Here is a 5,511-nt window from a genome sequence, read left to right as displayed (position 1 = left end):
TGGCGGTGCCGGTACCGGGGGCTCGCGCGGCGCGCGCGGAGCCTTAATTGGTAACGAGAGGAGCGAGCCCCGCCCCGGGGGGGGGGCCGGGGGGGCTGGGGGGGGGCGGGGAGGGGCCGGGGGGGTCTGGGGGGGATTTGGGGACCCCCAAAAGGGGGAGGGGCGGGTTCGGGGGGGGTTTGGGGTGAGGAGGGGTCTGGGAATCCCCGTGGGGGGAATTGGGGGGGCTGGGGGAGGGGCTGGGGGGGATTTGGGGACCCCATTAAGAGGGGGGGGTCACGGAGTGGGGAGGGGTCTGGGGGACCCCCATGGTGGGGGGGGATTTGGGGAGGGGGGAATTTATGGGGACCCCATAAGGAGGGGTCTGGGGGGGGGTTAAGGGGTGGGGGTCGGGATTTGGGGTGGGGGTCGGGGCCGTGGGAGGGGGGGTTAAAGATGGGGGGGGGTCATGGGGACATGGGGGGTTATGGGGGATTTATGGGGGGGACTTTGGGGTCGGGGGGTCAGGGGGACCCCAAAGCATGGGGTGGGGGCTCCGTGGGGTCTGGGGTCTCTCTGGGGTCTCTATGGGGGGTCTGGGTCTCTCTGGGGTTTCTGTGGGCTGTGTCTGTGGGATCTCTGTAGGGTCTCTATTGGGTCTGGGGTCTCTGTGGGATTTGGGGTCTCTATGGGGTCTCTACTGGGTCTGGGGTCCCTATTGGGTCTGGGGTCTCTATGGGGTCTGTATGGGGTATCTGTGGGGTCTCTATTGGGTCTGGGGTCTCTCTGGGGTCCCTATGGGGTCTCTGTGGGGTCTGTATTGGGTCTGGGGTCTCTGTGGGGTCTCTGTGGAGTCTCTCTGGGGTCCCTATGGGTTTGGGGTCTCTGTGGGGTCTCTATTGGGTCTGGGGTCTCTATGGGTTCCCCTGTGGGGTTTGGGGTCCCTATGGGGTCCCTGTGGGGTCTCTGTGGGGTCTGGGGTCTCTCTGGGGTCCCTGTGGGGTCTCTATTGGGTCTGGGGTCTCTATTGGGTCTGGGGTCTCTATAGGGTCCCTATGGAGTCTGGGGTCTCCAAGGGGTCCCTGTGGGGTCTCTATAGGGTCTCTATTGCGTCTGGGGTCTCTCTGGGGTCCCTGTGGGGTCTGGGGTCTCCAAGGGGTCCCTGTGGGGTCCCTATTGGGTCTGGGGTCTCCAAGGGGTCCCTATGGGGTCTCTATTGGGTCTGGGGTCTCTCTCGGGTCTCTCTGGGGTCTCTGTGGGGTCCCTATTGGGTCTGGGGTCTCTATAGGGTCCCTATTGGGTCTGGGGTCTCTCTGGGGTCCCTGTGGGGTCTGGGGTCTCTCTCTGGGGTCCCTATGGGGTCTCTCTGGGGTCTCTATTGGGTCTGGGGTCTCTCTGGGGTCCCTGTGGGGTCTCTATTGGGTCTGGGGTCTCCAAGGGTTCCCTGTGGGGTCTCTATAGGGTCCCTGTGGGGTTTGGGGTCTCTATAGGGTCTCTGTGGGGTCCCTATTTGGTCTGGGGTCTCTCTGGGGTCTCTATTGGGTCTGGGGTCTCTCTGGGGTCCCTGTGGGGTCTGGGGTCCCTCCCCTCCCCTCCCCCCCCCGCCCCTCCCCCTCCCTCCGGAAGCCCCGCGCGGCCCCGATAAGGGCGGGGGGAAGCGGGGGCGCTAATTAGGGCGTTAATTGCGGCTAATGAGGGACAGGGCCGTTATCGCGGCCAGCCAGGGGTTAATGAGGGAAGGGGCCCGGGCTAATTGGGGTTAATGAGGGAAAGGTCATTAAGGGGCCACAGGGCAGCTCTGGGGTTAATTACTGGGGAGTTAATTAATTAACGGGGTTCATTAACTGCGGGGGGTTCTGGGGTTAATTACTGGGGAGTTAATTAATTAACGGGGTTCATTAACTGGGGCAGCTCTGGGGTTAATTACTGGGGAATTAATTAATGGGGGTTCACGATGGGGTTAATTACTGGGGAGTTCATTAATGGGGGTTAATTAATTGGGGCAGTTCTGGGGTTAATTACGGGGTAATTAGTTAATGGGAGTTGATGAATGGGTTAATTACTGGGGAAACTCATTAATTGGGGCTCATTAACAGGACTCTTTGTCGGGTTAATTAGTGGGAAGCTCATTAATAGGGGTTAATTAGTGGGGAGCTCATTAACGGGGGTTAATTACTGGGGAGCTCATTAATGGGGGGTCGTTAGCAGGTTAATTAGTGGGGAGCTCATTAATGGGGGTTAATTACTGGGGACCTCATTAATGGGGGCCCCTAATTGAGTTAATTACTGGGGAGCTCATTAATGGGGGTTAATTACTGGGGAGCTCATTAATGGGGACTCCTTATTGAGTTAATTAGTGGGGAGCTCATTAACGGAGGTTAATTAGTGGGGAGCTCATTAATGGGGGCTCCTTATTGACTTAATTACTGGAGAGCTCATTAATGGGGGTTAATTACTGGGGAGCTCATTAACGGGGGCTCCTTATTGAGTTAATTAGTGGGGAGCTCATTAACGGGGGTTAATTAGTGGGGAGCTCATTAATGGGGGCTCCTTATTGACTTAATTACTGGAGAGCTCATTAATGGGGGTTAATTACTGGGGAGCTCATTAATGGGGGCTCCTAATTGAGTTAATTACTGGGGAGCTCATTAACGGGGGTTAATTAGTGGGGAGCTCATTAACGGGGCTCATTATCGGGTTAATTAGTGGGGAGCTCATTAACGGGGCTCATTATCGGGTTAATTAGTGGGGAGCTCATTAACGGGGGTTAATTAGTGGGGAGCTCATTAATGGGGGCTCCTAATTGAGTTAATTACTGGGGAGCTCATTAACGGGGGTTAATTAGTGGGGAGCTCATTAACGGGGGCTCCTTATTGAGTTAATTAGTGGGGAGCTCATTAATGGGGGTTAATTAGTGGGGAGCTCATTAACGGGGGCTCCTTATTGAGTTAATTAGTGGGGAGCTCATTAACGGGGGTTAATTAGTGGGGAGCTCATTAACGGGGCTCATTAACGGGGGTTAATTAGGGGTTCAATTAATGGGGGCTCATCAGCACAGAGTCACTAACGAGGCGCTCATTAACGAGATTTTAATTACAGCACTGCTGGCCACGCCCACACCTGGGCCACGCCCACAGCCGGGTCACCCTCGGGGTCACACCTGGGTCAGCCCTTGGGTGGGGTCAGGCCACGCCCACCCCGGGCCACACCCACTGCTGCCCCACCCCAGTGGCCACGCCCACCTGTGCAGCACCCCTTGGGTGGGGCCAAGGCCACGCCCCCACCTGTGTCACCCAAGGCCACGCCCCCAAGGCCACGCCCCCACAGACGGCAGCAGAGAGAGGCTCAGGTGAGCACAGGGGGGACACACCTGGGACAGGGACAGGGACAGGGGGACACACCTGGGACAGGGGGGACAGGTGGGACAGGGACAGGGGGGACAGGGACAGGGGGACACACCTGGGACAGGGGGGACAGGGACGGGGGGGACAGGTGGGACAGGGACAGGGGGGACAGGGACAGGGGGACACACCTGGGACAGGGGGGACAGGGACGGGGGGGACAGGGACAGGGACAGGGGGGACAGGGACAGGGGGACACACCTGGGACCGGGACAGGGGGGACACACCTGAGACAGGGGGGACAGAGACAGGGGGGACAGGGACAGGGACAGGGGGACACACCTGGGACAGGTGGGACAAGGACAGGGGGGACAGGGACAGGGGGACACACCTGGGACAGGTGGGACAGGGGGGACACACCTGGGACAGGGGGGACAGGGATGGGGGGACACACCTGGGACAGGTGGGACACACCTGGGACAGGGGGGACAGGGACAGGTGGGACAGGGACAGGTGTGACACAGCCAGGGACACAGGTGACACGCTCGGGGACAGGTGTGACGCTCACACTCACAAGTGTCCCAGGTGTGTCACACGCTCACAGGTGTGTCCCAGGTGTGTCCCAGGTGTCACACGCTCAGGCGTGGCACACTCACAAGTGTCCCAGGTGTGTCACACGCTCACAGGTGTGTCCCAGGTGTGTCCCAGGTGTGTCCCACACTCAGATGTGTCCCAGGTGTCACACGCTCACAGGTGTGTCACACTCAGGTGTGTCCCACACTCAGGTGTGTCACACTCAGGTGTGTCCCAGGTGTCACACGCTCACAGGTGTGTCACACTCAGGTGTGTCACACTCAGGTGTGTCCCAGGTGTGTCCCAGGTGTCACACGCTCAGGCATGGCACACTCAAGTGTGTCCCAGGTGTGTCACACACTCAGGTGTGTCACACTCAGGTGTGTCCCAGGTGTCACACGCTCACAGGTGTGTCACACTCAGGTGTGTCCCAGGTGTGTCCCAGGTGTCACACGCTCACAGGTGTGTCACACTCAGGTGTGTCCCAGGTGTGTCCCAGGTGTCACACGCTCAGGCATGGCACACTCAGGTGTGTCACACTCAGGTGTGTCCCAGGTGTCACACGCTCACAGGTGTGTCACACTCAGGTGTGTCACACTCAGGTGTGTCCCAGGTGTGTCCCAGGTGTGTCCCACACTCAGGTGTGTCCCAGGTGTGTCACACACTCACAGGTGTGTCACACTCAGGTGTGTCCCAGGTGTGTCCCACACTCACAAGTGTCCCAGGTGTGTCACATGCTCACAGGTGTGTCACACTCAGGTGTGTCCCAGGTGTGTCCCAGGTGTGTCCCACACTCAGGTGTGTCCCAGGTGTGTCACACTCAGGTGTGTCACACACTCAGGTGTGTCCCAGGTGTGTCCCAGGTGTGTCACACTCAGGTGTGTCCCAGGTGTCACACACTCAGGTGTGTCCCAGGTGTGTCCCACTCAGGTGTGTCCCAGGTGTCACACGCTCAGGTGTGTCCCAGGTGTGTCCCAGGTGTGTCACACACTCAGGTGTGTCCCAGGTGTGTCACACACTCAGGTGTGTCACACTCAGGTGTGTCCCAGGTGTGTCCCAGGTGTCCCCTCCGTGTCCCACCTGGCACCGCCGGCTCCGGCCGCACCTGCAGAGACACCCGGGGCCTTTTAGGGCATTTTCCCTTTTTCCCGAGATTTTCCCCCAGTTTTTTTTAGGATTTCCCCCCAAATTTTTTTACAATTTTCCAAAAATTTTTAAGATTTTTTTCCCCCAAATTTTTAAAGATTTTTTTCCCCAAATTTTTTAAGATTTCCCCCCAAATTTTTTACGATTTTTTTCCCCCATTTTTTAAGATTTTCCCCCCTTTTTTTTTAGGATTTCCCCCTTTTTTTTTAGGATTTTCCCCCCAAATTTTTTTAAGATTTCCCCCCAAATTTTTTTACATTTTTCCCCAAATTTTTTAAGATTTTCCCCCAAATTTTTTAGGATTTCCCCCCAAAACTTTTTAAGATTTTTTTCCCCATTTTTTAAGATTTCCCCCGAAATTTTTTAGGATTTCCCCCTTTTTTTTTAAGATTTCCCCCCAAATTTTTTAGGATTTCCCCCCTTTTTTTTAGGATTTTCCCCCCAAAAATCTTTTTGTTTTAGGGTTCATTCC

General features: G+C 56.9%; 2 long non-coding RNA genes across 4 annotated transcripts; one reads left to right on the top strand and one right to left on the bottom strand.

Annotated features, from left to right (window-relative positions):
- Window positions 1-3,052: 3,052 nt before the first annotated feature.
- On the bottom strand, window positions 3,053-3,819 carry LOC132322948 (uncharacterized). The gene is made up of 2 exons (XR_009485207.1): window positions 3,741-3,819; window positions 3,053-3,349 (listed from the first exon to the last, which is right to left on the bottom strand). It is a non-coding gene; the product is annotated as an uncharacterized LOC132322948 (long non-coding RNA).
- On the top strand, window positions 3,708-4,546 carry LOC132322947 (uncharacterized). Of its 3 annotated transcripts, none has more exons than XR_009485206.1 (4): window positions 3,708-3,783; window positions 3,819-4,200; window positions 4,285-4,381; window positions 4,449-4,546. It is a non-coding gene; the product is annotated as an uncharacterized LOC132322947 (long non-coding RNA). The 3 variants fall into 3 exon arrangements; XR_009485205.1 differs by having other exon boundaries at window positions 4,242-4,316; window positions 4,356-4,546; XR_009485204.1 differs by having other exon boundaries at window positions 4,285-4,546.
- The last annotated feature ends 965 nt before the right edge of the window (window positions 4,547-5,511 follow it).

This window comes from Haemorhous mexicanus, unplaced genomic scaffold (genome assembly GCF_027477595.1).
Source record: "Haemorhous mexicanus isolate bHaeMex1 unplaced genomic scaffold, bHaeMex1.pri scaffold_216_ctg1, whole genome shotgun sequence".
Taxonomy (NCBI): domain Eukaryota; kingdom Metazoa; phylum Chordata; class Aves; order Passeriformes; family Fringillidae; genus Haemorhous; species Haemorhous mexicanus.
The sequence above is the reverse complement of the archived record's forward strand: the minus strand, read 5'-3'. Positions and strand labels throughout refer to the sequence as shown.